The 22,514-nt window shown below is 42.1% G+C and overlaps 2 protein-coding genes across 2 annotated transcripts in view; both read left to right on the forward strand.

Annotated features, from left to right (window-relative positions):
- Nucleotides 1-4,356: 4,356 nt before the first annotated feature.
- The window catches only part of DHRSX (dehydrogenase/reductase X-linked), an 863,646-nt gene continuing 845,488 nt past the window's right edge, over nt 4,357-22,514 (forward strand). Inside the window, exon 1 of the mRNA XM_073616402.1 lies at nt 4,357-4,494. The gene's annotated coding sequence lies outside the window, so the exon portion shown is untranslated. The remainder of the gene's footprint in view (nt 4,495-22,514) is intronic.
- The window catches only part of ZBED1 (zinc finger BED-type containing 1), a 262,465-nt gene continuing 244,315 nt past the window's right edge, over nt 4,365-22,514 (forward strand). Inside the window, exon 1 of the mRNA XM_073616399.1 lies at nt 4,365-4,494. The gene's annotated coding sequence lies outside the window, so the exon portion shown is untranslated. The remainder of the gene's footprint in view (nt 4,495-22,514) is intronic.

Below are 22,514 nucleotides of genomic sequence, written 5' to 3' on the forward strand. Positions count from 1 at the left end.
AGTACATCGGCGTGAGGCGGTCGTCAAGTGGTTAAAACCATGATGTTTACATGTCCTAAGCTGGCCATACACTGATCAAAATTCGGTAGGTTCATCAGAGACCAGTCGAATTTCGATCCCGGTGTGGCCACCCGCTCGACAGAAATTGATGTACTTCTGTTGAAGAGATATGCTGGAAAACCTTTGTGAATCAACAGCTGTATCAGGTCTCACTGTCATATACATTGTCCCTGCAAAGGGGATTCTTCTATGCAGCAATCCAACATGCCCTCTGCTAGAGTTACAAAAAGTCCAACTGAAGTTTCATACCTTTTATGCCGCGTACACATGATCGGACTTCCAACAACAAAATCCATGTTTTTTTTCCGACGGACGTTGGCTCAGACTTGTCTTTCATACACACGGTCAATCAAAACTTGTCGGAAATTCCGAACGTCCAGAACGCGGTGACGTACAACACGTATGACGAGCCGAGAAAAATGAAGTTCAACAGCCAGTGCAACTCTTCTGCTTGATTCCGAACATGTGTGGAACTTTGTGCGCCGGAATTGTGTACACACGATCAGAATTTACGAGAGTGGATTTTGTTGTCGGAAAATTTGAGATCCAGATCTAAAATTTTGTTTGTCGGAAATTTCCAACAACAAACTCCCATCGAACATTTCTCGCCGAAAATCTGACCGTGTGTACGCGGCATTAGTCTCTTTGTAGTGTTGTAATACCCACCTACCTGTCCATCCCCATCTGTTATGATTTGCAACTAACTGTTTAACCCTTTAGTGTGTGACCAGAGATCATTGACGCCAAAATTGCCAGACAAATTTAGCAGCATTAGTATGTGTCAGTTAATGTAACAATAACTTATACAAATGTTTTAAGACATATTGTTTAAGACTTCATTTGGTACACCGTTTTATTAAAAAATACTCTATTTTTAGCATAAGCTGACAACTGCGCAAATATGTTTAAAAAATAAATTTTTTCTATTTTTTTAAATCAATTTTATTTATTATTCTTATTATTTTTTATTTATTTTATTTTTTATAATGCAACTATATCCAACAGTTACACTATTATTATTACTCAGTTGAATACTGCAGCCTATCAATGAAGCCTTTAGGCTGTAAGTAATCACCGTGTCAAAGCTGACAGATGAGTAGTTATCAATTGATCAGTAACCACTTTAATTAGTTCATGATCATCAATAGGGACTCTGGCTGCCACGACCAATGGGATTGGGAGTTCACAGCTTCACGAAGTGTCAACTGCTGGTTGTCAAAAGGGGGTGATGTTGATGGTGGGGATGATGACTGACGTAACCCTGGCACGGAGTATCATGCTGGCGAATAATAATAAACAAATTGCAGACAAGAAGGGGATAAATACCATATCCCCTCAGTGAAAACACTGCTTCTTGCCTTTCCTCTTCAGTACTCTCAGTGACAACCATTCCCTTCAGCACAAGTCTTCCTCACACAGACTTGTATTGAAGAGGCAGAGAGTGGGTATGTCTGACTAGTTTTGTTACTGATTGCAGAATACTGAGTGCACTTGGTATAACTCTGGTACTTATTGGAATGCACATTTATATTTAGACATGAAACACAACTGATGTAGCAGGAAATTGAAGAAAGACTATCAAAATAAAGGTTGTTCGTTCAATGTCTAACTGACCTATAGTGCATCTTTGGTCAAAATTTTAAATATTTTCATTTCCACATTATATACCTACTCCTATCACTCTGAACGATCTTGAAATGTGTGCCCTTACTTTGCAAAGAGTCCCACACATTTACAGTCCTTAACTGGTATCCTGTACTGGTAAGTACATATATGTATTTTACCACAGGGGTTAACACTATCTACACTATCCTTATTCAGGCAAGCATTTCCTCAGGTTTTGGTAACATTACTGACACATGCACCAAAATCATGAAGTTATTACTATTGCCACTTGGCACTGACAGATTCTTAAAGAAATACCGCCAGTTGTCAAATTAGAAAAACTGGTGGTAATTAAGATCAGCTCTAGTGAGCTGGCGTGGTACACCAGTGCTCAAAGTGGGGGGCATTTTTGTGACAGCTTCCCGGACAGTACTGTATTCCCGGCCCCATTCTGATGTTGGCTGGGAGATTCCAAGGATGAAAGCTAAATGTGAACAAAAGAGCCAAGGATAGCGGTAATGTCATTACCCAAATATGGCCATAAGTCCATATTTTTGGAAATAGTTTGAGTCGCTGGGTGGGCAGAACCCGATGGGGAACTTAGAGGCCAAGTCTGCTCTACTTTTGATTGAGAGCGAATGGCAGTGAGCAGATTTAAAAGCTGGTATTGGACTGAATAGTGCCTCTGGATCCACCCACTGCCATATATTGTCAACGGGGCAGCACAGTGGTGAAGTGGTTAGCACTTCTGCCAAGCAGCGCTAGAGAGACTTGTTCAAAGCCCAACCACGACACTACATGCCTGGAGTTTGCATGTGCTCCCTGTGCCTTTGCGGGTACTCAGGTTTCCTTCCACACTCTAGAGACATGCTGGTAGGTTAATTGGATGGATCCTGTCTATGTATTCCCTGTATATGTATGAATGTGAGTTAGGGACCTTAGATTGTAAGATCCTTGGGGGCAGGGACTGATATGAATGTACAATATATATGTAAATTGAAAGTGCTATAGAAGTACCCGTAATAGATAAAAATAAATCAACAGCGAGGTGGACCTGATAGGGAAATAGACTCTCAGTTGCCAATCAGGCTCCACTTACCCTACTGCAAAACTCCTCGGTGCAAGCACCTGTCAGTGTAACAGGCACAGTGACCAGAGAGTGAAGAACCATGAAGGAGTGTCTAGTATGGACATTGACCTCATGGCCTGACAGATTCATGTAGCTGCCTGTGACAGGTATATGAATCAGACGTAAGCATGGGAAATTTTTGTTTGGACGCACATCCGAATTCTAAAGGGTGTCTACGACAGTGCTTAGTGCATATGGGCCCATCTCCATATTTCGTCTCTTAGCCTCCTTCCACCTTGCAATCCATGCACACAGAGATTATTCCATAAAACCAATAAAAATATTCTATGATTAAATGGTTTCTGTCATATGCGTTATAAGATGGGCTTTGGGAGCAGACACAATCATTTTTACTAGAATCTATCTGCCAATTTATAACAGTGTTTGGCACCCATGCAAAGCTTACTTCTTACAATACCTGGTGAACTAACAAGGCTTATATTCCTTAATGCAGAAGATTATAGTTATAGGTAGCAGTCGGTGTACACAACATCCCTGCATTTCATTTTGCTCATGTATTTATATGATAACCTGCAGCACGCTGCCTAAACAAAACATAATCACAACACCAGAGGATAAGAGCGTGCTGTTTGGTGACTGAATGATAGAGAAACAAGAGGAGGAGCTGTGCAGTGAGAAAGGGGGAGGACAGAGGGAGATACTGAGGTAGGGGAGGGAGAGACTTTGCTGGGTGGAATACTAATCAACCTACTTCTCAGTCTGCAGCAAGCAAGCTGCAGACATATACACACACACGCTTCAGTCTCACACATGCTGGAGTCTCTCTATCCCCCCATGCATACTACCTGCTGCATGCAGTTATGCTAACTCAACTTTACAATGCTGATACTTGAAATAATAACTCCAGCTTCTAGGCTATAATAGTCAACCGTAACCTCTGACCTTCTACTTATCCAACTTTCCTGCTTCTTTCCAGTTTTTTTTTTTTCTCTATTTGTCCCCAGCTGATGGCTTTTGATGGATGTAACAGCAGGAGACTACTTCGCTCATCAATCGCTACCCAATTTTGTTCCACAAGTTTGAATACATCTTGTCTTCTGCTAGAATAAAAGAAACCGGGAAGATTGGTCTGCTCCCATGGCAGGATTATTAGCATCATTAAGTTTCCTCTGCGCAGTCCCTCTCTTTGCTCTAGTTAAGGCTTTGATCTCTTGTGCTGGAGACTCAGATGGACGTGTGCAGAGAAGATTTTGAGCCCGTGTATAGAAGAGCTGTCATTTTCTTTCCCTTTTTCCTGTCAGGGGGAATAAGGCACCATTTGTACATCTCATTCAACTTGGCACGAAGCAATGCAGAGGATCCACAGGTCCTAGTTGGTACCTCGCTCCACAGCACTTGTGTGCCAGAGACCACCGGTTACCCTTTGCTCCGTTAATCACAGTAATTGCCAACTAGACCTCTCCACCTGAACCCCTAGGTGACATGCAGTCGCTCATATCTCCGGTGACCAAGGCTATCCTAGTAGCTTTATTTATTTTTGCCATTCTCCTGATCCTCTATGTGATCTTGTGGTATATCTGCAGAGACGTGGATTGTGATCATGGAATTTAATGTGGGACACCAGGCAATGGAGTAGGAACAGAGTTGGTCACAATAGGAATCAATGAAGCCGTCATTAGCCACTATTTTTCATGACAAGCAAAGACCAGAAACTGACCTTCAGAACTCAGGGTGATTCGGTAAGTTACCTTTTATCAATAGTAACAAAATAAAGGTTTTGGAACTCATCAATGAATTGCTAATGTATTATATGATTTTCAGTACAGCGTGATGGTGTTTTGCATATAATGACACAGCTACTCCAAAGACCAAATAACCAATATTTCAATAAAAACAGCCATTGAAAACTTTAATGACCTTTAGAGGTATATCAAACCTGGCTCATTATACTTGTTAAGTGGTAGCGAAAACCATTCTCCAGAGAAGGTATTATCTCAAGGCGTTTGAGTAAGGTTAGAGGTCATTTAGGGCAACAGTTTAGGTTAACAGCTCCAATCATTACTGGATTAAGTCCTACTCATCATTTGCAGATTTCCCTACTGTATCTTCCTTAGACTTTATCGTATGGGTGAAATATTTAAAAAAAGGAGATTATGATTATATACCAAGCCATTTTAAAACAATTTTTTTTTTTTAAGACACAAGGTCGTTTTTTATATTGAGGATCTAACTGACCCATTTATTGTTTCACAGGAGCAAAGGCTTAATACATTCTCTGAGGATTGTGTTATAAGAGAGAAAAGTGACAGGTTTTGGTGTGAATTAATGCATGCAGGGCTTGATATGAACATGAAACACCCAGCGTTCACATGATTTGTTTTGTCTCAGTGCATGAAGGGAGACAGGGAAGGACAGAAAGCATGAAAATGCTTTGCGGACCACATTGATATGCAAGAGATAACAGCAGCGATCTCATACTGATGATGAAGGAGAACCCTCGGGATAAAGGCAGGATAGTCATTGAAAAGGCAAATAGTTTGTCAACGCTTAGCTTGGAAATGCTTACAACAAAGATGGCGAGGCTGAAAGAACGGACACAGCTTCTTTAAATGAGGTATATTTATCAAAATGCAGTTCGCCGGCAAAAAAAAAAAAAAAAGCTTACCTCAGACATTAGCCTTTTATATGGTGTTCTGTCAGAGCCTGTGGCACTAGCAGCTGTACTGTGAATGATAAACACACACCATACCAAGTCAATAGCCCAGGCTGTAAAACGGCGTTCTTGTGCATCTTTTGGCAAAATGTAAAATGTTGCATTGTCTGAGGTAAATGGATTATTTCTAAGTTGGACGAGATGTTCAGCTAGGTTGGAAAGTTTAATACAGTTCTCAGACATGTTAATTGGGCGCTAGGTGTGTGAGATTAAATGTGTAACCCTTTCACTGTTGTTCCCCAGCTCACTTTTTACGTTCTTCACGGCCAAGCTATGTATTTCCATTTTCCTTGTACACTGATGCAACAATTGCCCCATCTCAAGATTAAGTTTTTTTTTTAAAGCAGTTTTTGTGTATCCTATAATACTCCTGTAAATATCTAAAGCTCAACTGTGGACAAAATCTATAATTTTCCCATCCTACCCTCCTACCCCCTTCTGACCTATCAGCTGTTCAATTTACCTTAACCTGGTGAAGTCAAATATACTCACCTGAGTTCCTCGCATACTGGTCCCTTGCTGATGCCATTTACGTCTGCAAGGACCGCTGGTTCAGTGTTGCACCTTAATCCAGTCCCCTTCACTGCTCTTGGTCCAATGTCAGCGGTCTTCTGGATCCTGAGAGAACCCGTCTGCTGGACAGCCAATGGAAATTGTCCAGCCAGTGACCTGGCCACCTGGAAGAAGGACCCTTCCGGGAAGTAAACAGAACAGGGGACCCAGCGCTCGATGATCATGTGACCATGGTTTCAGGTAAATGAAAACAGTGGGTAAGGAAAGGTTCAGTAATCAGAGAGAGAAGTGGGTTCATTTTATCTCATAATGTATTTTTTAACAAAACCGTATTTACCACAACAATAATACTAACATGATTATTAGCACCTCATAAACAAAATACAATCTCCAAAACTGGAGCTAAGCAATAAGACAAAAACAAGGAAATACATACGCTACCTGCTTCTACAAAATGTTAGTTTCCTGGCCTACTCACACAGGACAAATATGCAGGAAATATTGCTAAAATAATAATAAATTCAGATATATTTGATCTGGATGAGTGGTGAAGAATGTAGTGAAGCCAAGGGACTAACATGACAGCCAGACCAATAGGAATTGAAGAAGGAATTTACCTACGGGTTTCCTTTAAAAAAAAAAAAAAAAACACATCTGGACTTAAAGTATACCTGTACTGAACAAAATACAAATAAAGTGACACTAAGAGTTAAATGAAGATACCTAGAAATACAGGGGGTGGATTTACTAAAGGCAAATAGACTGTACACTTTGCAAGTGCAGTTGCACCTCTTCAAGTGCAACTGCTCCAGGACTTAGTAAATGAGTTGAAGCTTTCTATTCACATCCCATCCTGAAGACAATGTTGTTACTGGGGTAGACAGCAAGGGCAAATCTCCAATCTGGATACGGACAGCAATTAAAAGTTAAAGTGGTATTAAACCCAAAACCAAACATTTATTATATTGCAGCTTAGATGTGATGGCTGCATTTGTTTTCTTTTTGATGCTTTCTTTCTTTTATTTTCACCTGGTGATCTGGCCTGTTGTTTTTCAGAAGAACAAGCTATCCTGCAGATGTAGCATTTAGAGGGATGAGACAAACCAATTACCACCGACAGGGGTGCCTACAATGATCAGCTTTTATTCATTTATGAAAAACCTTTATCGCACAAGGAACAAAACTGTTTGCTGTAACTGCTTATAAAGTGTGAGCTAGAGTTTGGCTTAAATGTGTTAGTGCATCTAAATCTGTTAGTCCATCTTACACCCCCACCATGCTGACAATGCTACTATCCAAAGGTGCCCCCTGTGCACCCATATTGGGGGCACTCTAATACAAGAGGTGTGTTACTGGCTAGATCACCAGGTAAAAACAGGGGGAAAAAAGCCCGAAAAAATAAATCTAACGCAGCCACCACATCTAATGATTGGTAAAGCTGCAATATATAACATTTTGAAAGCTGTGCATTCAATCGCATTAGGTTACGGCAGCCTATTCATTTGAATTAGCTGCCTATTGCACCAAAACTGACCAAAAGTTGGACCTGAAGCGTTTTCTCTAATTCAGTGCACTAGAATGTGTGTTACCATAGCAAATTGGTGTGAATCATCATACTAGTATGAATGGGTCCTAATTTACACCAAAACCTTAAGCACTTTATCTTTTTGATTTAAACTAAAACTGTACGGCTAAATTCATGCTTTCACACCCAATGTGCATATTTGCAAAACAGTGAAAAATGATGAGACCTAAAAGTGTGAATAGACAACACAAAAAACATGACTTCCCCTGCTTTACATTAAATTGTCACCAAATGTAGTCTTAAAGTTCTAAAATGAACCTAAAGTGTGTAGCATTAAAGAGGTTTTATGTGTGGGCATGGTGCCTGTGTGTATATTATGTTATACAAGTAACAACCCAATCTAAAAGCCCTTTTTACCTTCGTGTAGCCATGGTCACATGGTGCTATGGCCCTGAACCTTTTCCTCTTCTGATTACTTCTTGTATGAGTTCTTCTTTGGATGTCCACATCCCTGCCGGCATGATATGGACACTTCCTATTGAAGGGCCAGTGGCAAGGTCCATTCAGGATCAAGTAGAAGACAGACTTCGGTGGAGGGGAATTAAAGGGGTTGTAAAGGTGTTTTTTTTTTTTTTTAAAAATAACAAACATGTCATACTTACCTTCACTGTGCAGCTCGTTCTGCACAGAGTGGCCCCGAACCTGGTCTTCTGGGGTCCCTCGGCGGCTGTCTCAGCTCCTCCCCGCAAGCATTTACCACCTTCATGCGAGCTCTCTCGCACGGTGGTGAGTGCTTGCGGGCGCGCTCCCGTGATACAGCCGGCGGCTATAGCCGCTCGCTGTATCACTCGGCCCCGCCCCCCGGCGCGCCGCGTCATCGGATGTGATTGACAGCAGCGCGAGCCAATGGCTGCGCTGCTTTCAATCCATCCACTGCAGCCAATCAGCGGCCAGGGTGAGCGGAGGAACAGATGTCGGGAACGCGAAGCTGACTTTCGAGGCGTCAGGTAAGTAAAACGGGGGGGCTGGGGGCGGCGGTTCTGTCAGAAGTTTTTTCACCTTAATGCATAGAATGCATTAAGGTGAAAAAACTTTTACCTTTACAACCCCTTTAAGGGGACCTCAGAGGGCCATCACTGCACTGGATTGGTGGAGCCCCCGCCCGTAAATAGCACCGGATTGGACCTAGATGGGAATTTAGGTGAGTACAACTGTGGAAAAACACACAAATAAATTGTCAGCGCCTAAAACCATATAGCTGCTAGCACACAAGGTGACCATACAAAGCCTTGTATATAAATCTATTAAACACAAATGCAGCACTCACATAAAACCATATAAACATAAGTGACAAAAGAAATGAGTCCCAAATATTGATGCAATAATAAAGCAAATTGTACTTGAAAGATGTCTACCATGTGCAGAAATATTGGCATGTGCTTAAACCCCTGTCTTACTATACACTCATATAGATATTCCAAACATATATATCAAAAATAGTAATCTTGAAATTAAAGCTACGTTCCACCAAGTGTCTAGGAATCCAGTGATCTGAAACCTCCACCTTTGGTAAAATCTGTTTGCTGCTTTTAAGGAGTCTGGCGTGTACTCTGTTAGTATTTTCCAAAGGGGGACTACTCATGGGCTAGTGCTCAGGGAAAGAAACAGGATAAAGCCTAGGTTCACATTGCTGCAGGCTAGAAATCGTGCGAGTTCAGCTGAACTTTCAACCTGGCAATGTAGTCCGACTTCGAGGGCGATTGGAGAGACATCTGTGCGGGTTACTGCACAGGTGACTATTGAAATTGCACCCGAAGTTGCCATCAGTAACACCATTTCTGTATTAGAGAGCTTATACTCTGGATGAAAGAGCAACAGAGACACCTTTGGACAGCAGCCCTGTCAGTCTGGGCGGACGGATGTGTAGATTTAGATACACTAAACAAATCAAAGCCGAACTCCAGCTAACACTTTATAGGCAGTTACAGCAACAGTTTAGTTCCTTTTGGGATAAAGGCGTTACATACATAAATAACAGTTGACCATTGTAAGGACCCCTATCAGTGTTAAATGGTCTAAAGTCTGTCCATCATATCTGTCCGTGGATTCTGAAGAAAACCTCTGTGTAGTGCTAACAGGCTGCTGCTGAATTTTTGGCAATGAGGGAGTTAATAGTCATAACTCCGAGTTAGACCTCTGTATACAGCACTCCCAAACCCCCCAAAGATGCTGCTTGCAGGACTTTTCCCTAACGTTCCACAAGCACACTGCTCCAGTGTGAAAGCACTCGAGCTTTCACATTCGGGTGGAATGGGAGGAAGTTTTCAGGCATTATTTCTAGCGCTAAAATGCCTGAAAACTGCCTCGGTGTGAAAGGGGTCTTACTGACAATTGCGCGGTCTTGCGATGTTGTACCCAAACAAAATGTATGTGCTTTTTTTCCCACAAATAGAGCTTTATTTTGGTAGTATTTGATCACCTCTGCATTTTTCATTTTTTGCGCTATAAACAAAAGAAGAGCGACAATTTTGAAAAAAACACAATATTTTTTTACTTTTTGCTATATCGCAATAAGCGTATATTGATTGGTTTGTGCAAAAGTTATAGCGTCTACAAAATAGGGGATAGATTTATGTCATTTTTATATATTTTTTTTTCACTAGTAATGGCGGCGATTAGCGTTTTTTATCGGGACTGCAACATTGCGGCGTACAGATCGGATACTTTTGACACTTTTTTGGGGATCATTGACATTTATACAGCAACCAGAGCTAAAAATAGCCACTGATTACTGTATAAATGCCACTGGCAGGGAAAGGGTTAACACTGGGGGGCAATCAAGGGGTTAAGTGTGTTCCCTAGGAGTGTTTCTATTTGTGAGGGGATGTGACTGACTGGGGGAGGAGACAGATCCTTGTTCCTACTTACTAGGAACAAACGATCTGTCTTTCCTCCCCTGTCAGAACAGGGATTTGAGTGTTTACACACACACTTCCCTATTCTGGCTCTCGTGCCCGTGATCATGGGTGGCCCAGCGGCAATCACACCCGCCAGCCACACGCATCGGGTCCCCCGCCGTGCAGCGAGCAGCTGCTATGGCTCTTAAAGGAACCACCTTATATATATGGCGATTCGTGCCGCAGAGTCATCCTGCCGCCGTATATATACAGGAGCCGGTCGGGAAGCGGATAATGACAGCGGCTGGTCAGCAAGTGATTAAATATCAAACATCTCTATACTTACCTGGGGACACTCGTGCCTGCTCTCTCCTGATCCCTGCTGCTGCGTCCATTGACACAGACAGCGGGACTCTTCTCTTCTTCCATTATTGAGAAAAGACTGTACCTTAATTACACTGTACATAACACAATCTGTGAATGGGGGAGAGAATCTTGTCATTTTCCAGACTCTTCTCCATTCACAGTTCATGTTACATGTAGTGTAGATCCAGCTAATTGACAGGCCTGGCTGGGACATACTTCACTACAGGTAAATGATGTGACTGCAGCTATAGGAGGAAAATTATATTTTGAATAAACTTTATCAGATTTAGGGCTCGTGCACACAGAACGTTTTAAAAATGCCGGCACTACAGCAGCGCTAAAAACGGCCATTTTTTCGTGTTTAGCTGCATTTTTACATTAGCGTTTTTACGCGTTTTGCTGCGTTAGCAATTTTGGACATTTTTTATTGAAAACACTCTCTATAATGTAAAAATGCCTAAAAACGTCAAACAAGACTAAGCATGGCTTGACGCTTTCAGACACGTTTTTTTGTCGTTTTTACAGCACAGGCTGTCGATTTTTTTTACTGCCACTTAACGCTTATGCCTCCAAACGCCTCTGTTAGTTTACGTGTGCATGGACACATAGGCTAACATGGTGGGGCTTTTTTGGCAGTTAAAAAAAACGTCAAATGCCTCTAACAGCAGCTGTAAAAACGATCAATAAATTAACACTTTTAGAAAACAGTTACATTCCCAGCATGTGCTGAGAATGTAACTGTCACATTTGCTTGTGCTCTCAACCAGTCAAATCACATGCGCAGCACCATGGCAGTTGAAGATCAAACAAAGACTAAGATGGCAGCTTCCTTAAAAAGATAGGAGGGTTCTGTTGCACTTTGAATTACCTTATCAACCAATCAAAACACAACTTCAGATTTCCCCCCACTGAACAGACTGTCCCAATGTGAAAAAGGACACATGGGATGTTGCCATAAAGTACATGCGATAAGCACAAATATACAGTAGGTACCTGCAGTTCTATATAAAGTAAAAACGTTTCTTTGGGCTTGTTCATGTGTGTCAATAAATGCTTCACTAATGTAACGTAAATGCTTTAGGTATGGTCAAGGTGTAGCTACAGCACATTATCATTGAAATGAATAGAGGCAGCCGATAAGCGTCAATGCCTCTTGAAAGCGACAAGCTGATAACTTTTAAACACAACACAATAATACAGTACCTTTCTTGTGTGTACTGCACTGTGTGGTGCCCATTGTAATATTTATGGCAGGCACTGAAGGCTTTTAAAATTCTGCTTAAATGCCGCTTAAACGGAGCTGGGTGCTGGAGGAGAGGCAATGGTGGTATCTCAAAATGCACTGGGAAATAATAGAGAACTAGGAAAGAGCAGCTCCAGCCACTTTCTGGTGGTAACACCATTTGCTTCTGTGTACAAGCAAAAGCATCAAGCCAGCCAGCAATACTGACAGTGCCAGGCAGGAGCATTATTGCCAGTGGCAAAGATTTTTGTGTCAGCAAAGTGTGGATGCCAACAAGATTATGTACGAGCAAGTGACTATGACAATCTTTCTGGAATCTTTCATCTTGAATGACCACACATCACACAGAGCCATAACCTTGAACTTTCAGGGCCCCGGTGCAAGAAACCTCAAAGCACCCCACTGACCCACTCCTTCCACCTGTGCCCTGGGCTTCCAGTTCTGCCTCCCACATATCCCCTGGGGCATGCATTCAGCACTCTCTGCAACTGACAGCTGATCACAGATCATGGTAAAGGGCCATTCACAGCAGCCCTTTACCATGTGATCAGCTGATCACATGTAAACAGACTTGCCGGTTATCGGCAGTCCTTTCCTCCCGCGCTGCGTCTGTGTGAGGAAAAGAGAGCCGTTAACTGGCAAGACTGTCAGTACATTGTTTACACTGATAATCAGGGCACTGATCATCAGTGCAACCCCATCAGTGCTGCCTATCAGTGTCGCCTATCAGTGCTCATCAATGCCGCCTATCAGTGCCACCTATCAGTGTTTATCAATGCCACCTATTAGTGCCGCCTATCAATGCCATCTATCAGTGCTCATCAATGCTGCCTATCTGTGCCGCCTATCAGTGCTCATCAGTGCTAATCAGTGCTGCGTATCAGTGCCCATCAGTGCAACCTATCAGTGCTCATCAGTGCCACCTATCAGTGCTGCCTATCAGTGCCTTTTCATCAGTGCCTCCTCAGCAGGACTCTGACCTGAGAGAGTCTCTCTCATACAGCCCAGAGCCTGCACTGACAGTTCCCCCTTCCTTGACCAGCTGGGAGAGAAGAGAGACAATCTGCTCCTTTTCCTCCTGCCCCTCTCCTTCTGTGTGTGCATCATGGGAAGTGTGAAGCCCAGCAGCTGAATGATCAAATTCAGCTGCTTAGCTTCACACTTCCCGCGATGCACACAGGGGGAGAGGGGCGGGAGGAGAAGGAGCAGATCGGCTCTCTCCTCTCCCGTCCGTCTGAGAGAGGAGGGAGGGGGAACTGTCAGTGCAGGCTCTGGGCTGTATGAGACAGATGCTCTTAGCTCAGAACCCTGCGGCCAGCAACCCCTTCGGGGCCCCCCCGACAGTGGCAAAATGCCAGGGCCAGTTGCAAGTGTGAACTTTGCGATCCTGTTAGTCCTGCCACTGCATCTACATCACTTCCCCTTGTAAGCACTTCCCACAAGAAAAACAACACATTCGGGGTATTTATCATACGTTCTTGATGCTTTTTGAATGCTTCAAAAACACATCAAAAACATGTCATAAATGCTATAGGTGCGTTAATGAGCATTGCTTTGTTATTCATAATCAACACACTTGTGAAGAGGCCTTAAAGTGTCACTAAACTCACATTGTAAGAACTATCAATAAATGCTGTATTACATGCTGTCATACTCAGTCACTATGTGATTTGTTTTTTGTATTCTGGAAAAAACCTGGTTGATCCTGCTGCTCTCTATCTCAACCTTCTGTCCATGTGCCCAATTCAGCTAGAAATTTTGCAGCTGTAGTGGCAACTCTGCACATGCTCAGTTTTCAGTGAGTTTCTATGCTGAGCATTTACTCCGTATCACATTTGAGCAGCCCATGTGACTATAGAATCACACATATGGGTGTATACACAGTGGTAAATGACAACCCACTCCCTCCCTCCTTTTCCATGCCCACTAACCAGCTAAATACAATTAGGGTGGGATATTACATGTAGATTAATGGAGGCTCCACCTCCCTCCTATTCTAAGACACAGGCTGGAGGGGCGTGACACAGCCTGTGACTGGCAGAAATCTGCCAACACCAGGTTATTTCCAAAAAATAATAAAGTTTTGACTCCAAATATATATGTGCATGACAATTTAAAGCCGTTTTATTTATATTAATTATTTATTTTAACTATGCATTCCAAAGGCTGTTTTTTTTTTTTTATTTATTTTGAACATGTGACCAGCAGCAGAGGACCTGCTTATGTTTCCCTACAGACAGGCTGGGAAAGATCTGGGTCATGTGACAGCTTTATATGGATTAGGAAAAAGGTACTTAGATGTTTTTTTTTAATTAAAATAATTATAGTGTGATCATCCGTGTACAGAAATAGAAGGAACAATGTAAATTAAACAGTGTGTGCTTAGTATCACTTTAAGCACTCTTTGATAATAAAAAACAGAAAGACAATTGGGTGTGCTGGCAACCACAAGATCTTGTCATAGTCTTTTCCTGAAACTAATCTGTTTTTATTTCACAAGCAAAATAATTTTTTTTAAAACTGATTTAGCCTTTTTTTTCCCTTAAGAAAATGTATAAATGATATAATCTGGAGACTTCTAGATGGTATACTGTATTCTAGATTAATCTCATGTGATTAATCCCATAAAGACATGTTTAAAAAGACAACATTATTAACCACTTGCTTACTGGGCACTTAAACCCCCATCCTGCCCAGACCAATTTTCAGATTTCACCGCTCTCACACTTTGAATGACAATTGCGCGGTCATACAACACTGTACACAAATGACACTTTTATAATTTTTTTCACAGAAATAGAGCTTTCTTTTGGTAGTATTTACTGCTGGGTTTTTTATTTTTTGGTAAAAAAACGAAAAAATGTCGAAAAAACAAACAAAAACAGTTTCATAGTTTGTTATAAAATACTAATGGGCGGCACTGAAGGGCACTGATAGGTGGCACTGATGGGCACTGATGATCACTGATGGGTGGCACTGATGGGCACTGGTAGGTGACACTGATAGACAGCACTGATCGGTGGCACTGATGATGTGGCACTGATGGGCATTGATTGTCAGCACTGGCACTGTTGGGCAAAGGTAGGTGGCACTGGGGGCACTGGTAGGTGACAATGGCAGGTGGCACTGGTGGGCACATATATGGCAGCCACAGCTCTCTGTGTGAGGGACCGATGTCCCTCTGACAGAAGCCGGTGATCAGCGTGAGGGAAAAAAAAAAAACGTTTGCCGATCTTCTGTTTACATCACATGATCAGCTGTCATTGGCTGACAGCTGATCTCCTGGTAAGGGGCTGGAATCGGCCCCTTACTCCGATCTGTGAGGCACGCAGGCAGCTCATGCATGGGAGGACGTCATATGACGGCCTCCTGGCAATTAAGGCCCATGCTGTAGCCGTCTTTCTGTTATGGCGCGGGCGGGAAGTGGTTAAATCACTTTAGGAGGAAACTATAATGGTTTGGGCCAATTTTAGCTTAAAGGGTAAGTTCACATTTACAGAAAAATTGGTAAGGTGAACTTACACTGGACCCCTCCCTATCCCCCCCGGTCCTGCTGACCTGGAGCCCGATGATCACTCACTAGGAGACCTCATAAAGCCGCCTCACCGTTCTGGGGATTAGAAATTCCCTTAGCTTAATCTCTTAAATGTGCCTCATCAGGACCAATCAGAATCCGTGTAGGATCACCGCAGGCGAAGAGAAGAGAAAGCCGCAGGGATTTCAAATCCCCGGACTGGTAAAGCGGCTATAGGATCTGTCAGAACGGGTGATCGCCGGACTCCAGGTTAGCAGGACCAGGTGCGATGGGAAGGCCGGACTCCAGGTTAGCAGGACCAGGTGCGATGGGAAGGGGGTCCAGTGTAAGTTCACCTTACAGATTTTTTGTAAAGGTGAACTTGCACTTTAAAGACAGATTCCAAGCAGACAGCAGAACCAAGCAAAGTTTGGTTTACTGCATGTTCGCCAAACAACAGAAAAAAACACACAAACCCCGAACCAAGTCAAATCTTGTAATTTTTTTCTGGCTTTTTCATGCTCCAAAAACCTGAACAAGTGGTACACCTGTAAGATGTACTCTCTCAAAAGATTCATTTAGGAGAACAAAACTAAAAACTTTTGTTGCTAAATTACATTTCCTGACCGGCTTTTGTTTTGTTTGCAAACAAAGTTGCTGTGGGATGCTCTTCAACTTCTGTACCAGAACCTTATTCATTATAAGGGTCTGTTATAAGTTTTAGACAGGACCCCATGTAAACAAAACCAAAACTTGGTGTGAAGTCCCCAAATATTCATACCAGACCTTTATCCAAGAATGCAGCTTGGCGGTCCAGAAAAGGGAGTAACAGTGAGCATCTTAACCAAACCAAGCTACATTGCCCTCAACATGGGAAGAGTATCTTGCCAAGGTGTGCTATTTGCCCTCATGTTGATAACGAAACAAGCCTCTTCCTCTCATCTCTGGCCTGGTGGATGAAAGTCCCCTTTATAATAAGGGCCTCCCTAAGATTTCTGCCCCTTGTGTGGATAAGTAAGAGGTACAAAAGTATACAATGTAAATAAACACAGATGCCATTGCTAAAAAAAAATATCCCACGGTTATATAGTGGCAGTAGTGATACCACCACTATACTATTTAAATCTAGCTAAAGCAGTGGCCAGAGCTTTGGGCAGGTGTACAAAATCTGGCAATTTAGTTCATTTATTTGACAAACCTTGAGCAGGTAGGGTTGGGGTTGAACTCTCTGTCAGCCCAATACCGATTGGCACCATCTTCTGCTTTTCCTTATCCTAGTCTGAACTCTGCTGTACAGAGATTGCAAGAAGTCATCTTCAGGCACTGAAACGGTTGGATTTTAATAAACACAGTTGCAATAAAGCGGTATTAAACCCAAAACCAAAAATGTAATGTATTATAGCTTACCAATCCTTAGATTTGCATTTGTCTTCTTTTTTTAGGCTGTTTTACTCTGGTGATCTGGCCAGTAATACAATTCTTGTATTAGAGTGCCTCAAAATAAATAAAAGTTGATCATTTTAAGAACCCCTATCAGTGGTAAATGGTTTGTTTTAACCCCACAACTGCTATAGTTGCAGGAGAGTATGTTCTGTTGAAAAACAACAGACTTACTGTCCAGATCACAAGATGACAATAAAGGAAAGAAAGCCTAAAAAAGTAAACTAATGCAGCCATCACATCTAAGAATTGTTTGCTTTTGGGTTTAACCACTTAAGCTCCAGAAGATTTTACTCCCTTTGTGACCAGGCCATTTTTTAAAATTTTGGCACTGCACTACTTTAACTGGTGATTGCGCAGTCATGCAACGCTGTACGAAAACAATACGTAATCATTTTTTACACAGATAGAGCTTTCTTTTGGTGGTATATGATCACCACTGGGTTTTTCATTTTTGTTTATAAATGAAAAAAGACCGAACATTTTAAAAAAAAAAACAATATTTTTCACTTTCTGCTAGAAAACATATCCAATAAAAAAAAAAATCTGATTTCTTCCCAAAATGTATTCTGCTACATGTTTTTGATAAAAAAAAATCCCAATACGTGTCTATTGATTGGTTTGCATGAAAGTTATAGAGCCTACAAACTATGGTATATATACTGAAATTTTTATTTATTTAGTTATTTATTTATTTATTTTGTATTTATTTTTATACTACTAATGGCAGCGATTAGCGACTTATAATGGGACTGCGGTGAATTTGAAACTAACTGATGATGTGGGAAACTGCCATCTGCCATCTATGTAACTGCCACTAACATCTCCAGTGACACAAATACAGTGATCAGTGCTGATAATATACACTAACACATTACTAATGACGCTGGGAAGGGATTAACATCTGGGACAATCAAAGGTACTGTGTGGTGCTTTTACTAAGGGATGTGCTGGTTTTATTCCATGCCTTGCATTTATCTATGTAAAACCTTTATCACTAAAGAAAAAAAAAAGCTGTCGCTGTAACCAGATCACTAGGTGAAAGGAGAGGGAAAAAACCTTAAAAAAAAAGAGAACTAAGGCCGCCACCACATCTAATGATTGGTAAGCTGTAATATTTTACATTTTTGGCATTTGGTTTAATACTGCTTTAGGACCCTTCCACATGGGACAGGCTCTGTTGGAGTCCGCCTGCTGAGCGGGGAATCTGTCCGCTAATCCCCGCTGAGTGGGCGGATGGCTGGTCCGTGTCCACTCTACTTGTACAGAGTGGACACAGACGCAACCTGCTATCCTCTATGTGTGGTCGGATGTAAACGGACCGCCTGTCCATTTACACCCAACTGCCATGCGATCCACTAGACAGATGGGGAACGGATGACCACTCATCTGTTTTTAGCAGACAGGATCATATTGGAATGTCAGCTGGTGTCCACAGACACATGTCCTTTGACACCCACCGCTCCATAGAGGAGACAGGAGAGTCCAATCGGGTCTGCCTGAAAAACTGACAGATGTGGATAAAGTGGATGTAAACCCGATTCATGAAATTTGAGCTGGGCACATATGTCTGTATGAAAGTGTGTGAGACTCGTGCCTTGGTAGTGTGGAATAATTGTTTAGACCACTGCTGTCAGTGCTATACCCCTTGGGAGGGAACAGAGAAGTAATAATAAAAAATTATACAGCGCTTGCCTCACCACACCTAATGGTCAAATTGGTTAATCTATATGTGATAACTCTATATATTTGTTAAGACAAGTGACTTTAACTTCCTTGGTGGTGACTTTAACCTCCTCCTTTAACCTCCTGTGGCTCAGGGTGAAATTTCAACATCATTAGCGGTAACCCCAAGCCACACTCGCGATTGCATTGCTGAATCCTGGAAGAGGTGACTTACCTTGTCCCTGGGATCCCGCGATGTACTCCCGCTGTGTCCGGCGGCCGGATCTTTCGTTCGATGTTCTGTGTGTTCCAGCTTCCCTTCCCTGCGAGCGTCGCAATTCAAAATGTGTAAAACACAACACACACAATACATTGTAATCTTATTGGATTACATTACTGTATCAAATAATTTGACCTCAGTTTGCCCCCCAGTGCTTGGTCCAGTGCCCTTGCCTGCAGTTTTACTGTACTTTCTTCCTGGAAACTGGAGAACGACCATGGCATCCAAAAGGTGTGCCTCTACATCAAAAGCGGTTTATGACCTGCTGGAAAACAGTGATAGCGATACAGAATCACTTGTAGAATTGAGTGATAGCGATTTGTGGGGAAATTCGTCATCAGACACAGAAAGTGATTTCAGCGACGATCCTGCGACTGAGCTCAGTGATGTGCGGACTTGGTGCTCTATTGACTGCGGTACAGATCATGCAGCGCCCCCAAGATTCCCATTTACTGGAGCACCTGGTATCAAAGTGGATGTTGAAGATGACAACCCCTTGGCATACCTCCAACTATTTTTGACCGATGAGGTTATTGAAAAAATAGTTACGGAGACAAACCGGTACCAGGAGAAACAAGCTGCTTCAAGGAGCTGAAAGTTGGAACCAGTGACCAAAGAGGACATTTGGAAATTTCTGGGACTAATAATTCTTCAGGGAGTGATGGGGAAACCCCTGCAGAAGTGGTATTGGACAACCAAGAAATTACTAGCCACTCCACTTTGGCACGCTTATGTCAGAGTACAAATTTTCCCTGATAATGAAGTTATTTTCACTTTGAAAACAATGAAGAGTGAAACTACTCATCCAACACCAAAACTCAAGAAGATTTGGGAGGTATATCAAATGATTCAGAAGAATTTCCAACAGAGCTATGTGCCAGATAGAGACATCAGCATAGATGAAAGTCTAACGGCCTACAAGGGAAGGCTCAGCTGGAAACAATATGTGGCATCAAAGAGAGCATGATTTGGCATAAAATGCTTTATGCTATGTGATCCGACAACTGGTTACATTTGGAATTCTGCCCTATACACTGGGAAAGGAACCAAATTCAACCCAAAATACCATAATTATGGAATGGCAACATCCTCCATTCTTTCACTGATTGAGCCATTGCTAAATCAGGGCTATTTTGTAACTACAGACAACTTTTACACATCTCCGGAACTTTATGAGTTCCTTCTGCAGAACAAAACGGATGCCTATGGAACCGTTAGGGCTAACCGATGTGACATGCTGCCAATCTTTGGCAATAAGAAGCTCAAGACAGGAGGAATGGTTGCCTGGCAGAAAGGCAAAATGATGGCACTGCAATGGCGTGACAAAAAAGATGTGTGCCTAATGAGTACAATCCATAACACCTCCACTGTCATGGTACACACAAAAGGTGGGAAAGACATGATGAAGACACAGGTAGTGATAGACTACAACAACACCATGGGAGGTGTTGACAGAGCTGACCAAGCAATGACATTTTATTCAGCAATGAGAAAACAACAAAAAAAGTATTACAAGAAGATCTTCAGGCATCTTCTTGAGCAATGCTTGTGGAATGCCTACATTTTGCTAAAAAAAAAGAGTGACAAGCCTGTGGTTCATGCTGACTCTGTTTGGAAAGTTGCCGAACTGATCTTTCTGAACCACCAAACACCAACGGCTGTGAATAGAGCTGGATGTTGTGCTGCTGGCGTTGTCAACCCACCTGACTGGTCGTCACTTCATGGACTACATCCCACCAACTGAAAAAAAGTCAGGACCCACAAGGATGTGCGTGGTTTGTTGCTCAAAGTGTGATGACAGTGGAAAGAAAATCCGAAAGGAAACCAGGTTCCATTGTCCTAATTGTGACGTCGGACTTTGTGCAGTCCTATGTTTCAAAATTTATCATACCCGGGATGTTTACTGAAGCAATATGAATAGTAATAGTGCACCCTTGTTTGGACAAAAACATTTTCAGTGTTTTTGATTTGATTATATTATTGACTAAAATTTATTGAATAAAATGTATTATTATTATTATTTGTTATTATTTATAGTTATTTTGTTATATTACAATTTATGATTTTGTGTTTCAAACTTTATCATACCCAGGATGTTTACTAGACTCTGGTTTGGACAGATTTAAGTAAGTTATTCCTAAGAATTACAGGCCTACAATATTTAAAGCCAAATTTCCATGCAAAAAAATTGTTCCGCTTTCAGCATAAAAAAATCTGACATAATCATACCACCAGGGAGGTTAAATGGACCATTCTGTGCTTTTATAATCCATAATTGAATGTGTGACTACTAAACCAATATAGAATCCATAAAAAAGTTCAAAAAAATCAATAGGCTGAATAAGATCAATAATAAATTAATAAATACATAGTGACTACTAGACCAATGATAGATATGATATATAGTGTCTGGTGATAAATCAATAAATACAATAATATTGTAATATTGTGACTTGTGATACATGTGCAGACAGAGCGGTTTATTTACTAAAACTGGAGAGTGCCAAATCTGGTGTAGCTGAGCATGGTAGCCAATCAGCATCTAACTTCAGCGTGTTCAATTAGGCTTTGACCAAAAAACCTGGAAGCTCATTGGTTTCTATGCAGAGCTGCCCCAGATTTTGCACTCTACAGTTTTATTAAATCAGCCCCATGGTCTGTTAAAGCGCTCTTGTGCTCCGTGCTCCAACGGAGACTTTCCTCCTGTGAGGCTATGTGGTTCCGCACTCACTAGATAGGATGGACTCTTCTACCTTATGGAAAAGAGAGTCAACTGTGCTTTTAGGTCTCTTGGAGGGGCCCTATCCCACCTCAGTGTCTAATGGGTACTCCCGCTGTGGTGGCATGCCTCCTATGGCAGCGCTCTTGGGCCGAGGCGTGCAGGCATATAATATAAGAAAATGCTCCTCATGGTGTAAGATCCTTAAAAACTTTTATTCGACATAAGCATCTTACAATAAACGTTTCCTTTTAAAATCCTTTAAAAAGTGACTCAACTGAACATCCCCCGTCAGGGCTTTTTTTTCAGCAGGAACTAGGGGGAACTCAGTTCCACCACCTCTGGCTCAGGTCTTCTGCTCCCTGCTCACCACTATCACTTGGTAACACTGAAGTCCAGCTTCTGCATTTACAAGTGATAGCTTATCTGTCAGTAGCTCCCACAGGTCAGATCTCCTGCGCAGATCTCACTGAGTGCCAGACAGGGATAAGGGAGATACAGAACAAATAACCAGGGTTTAGTGCAGTCATGGGCAGGAGAGGGTGCGTGGTAGGCTGCACCCTCTGTGGTCTCAATTTTTTTCCCGGTGACCAGTTGTTGATGCTCCTTCTGCATGATCTCCCTTGCAAGTGACTGTAGTATAGTATGCTGGGAGGTACTACAGCCGGATAGGTGCTTCAGCTTAATATTGCAACAAAGGTAAGAAATATGACAGATGGTGGAGCTTTTAAGGAGGGGGGAGAAGAGGGCAGTGGAGGGTGGGGTTGTATGCAGAGGGAAGAGCTACTATTTGATGCCATTTGTCAGGTATGTGTGTGTGGCAGGCATGGTTGAGTTCCTGCACCTATTCTCTGAGAAAAAAAGCCCTGTCCCCCATATTGCTG

Source organism: Aquarana catesbeiana, linkage group LG02 (genome assembly GCF_042186555.1).
Source record: "Aquarana catesbeiana isolate 2022-GZ linkage group LG02, ASM4218655v1, whole genome shotgun sequence".
NCBI lineage: Eukaryota > Metazoa > Chordata > Amphibia > Anura > Ranidae > Aquarana > Aquarana catesbeiana.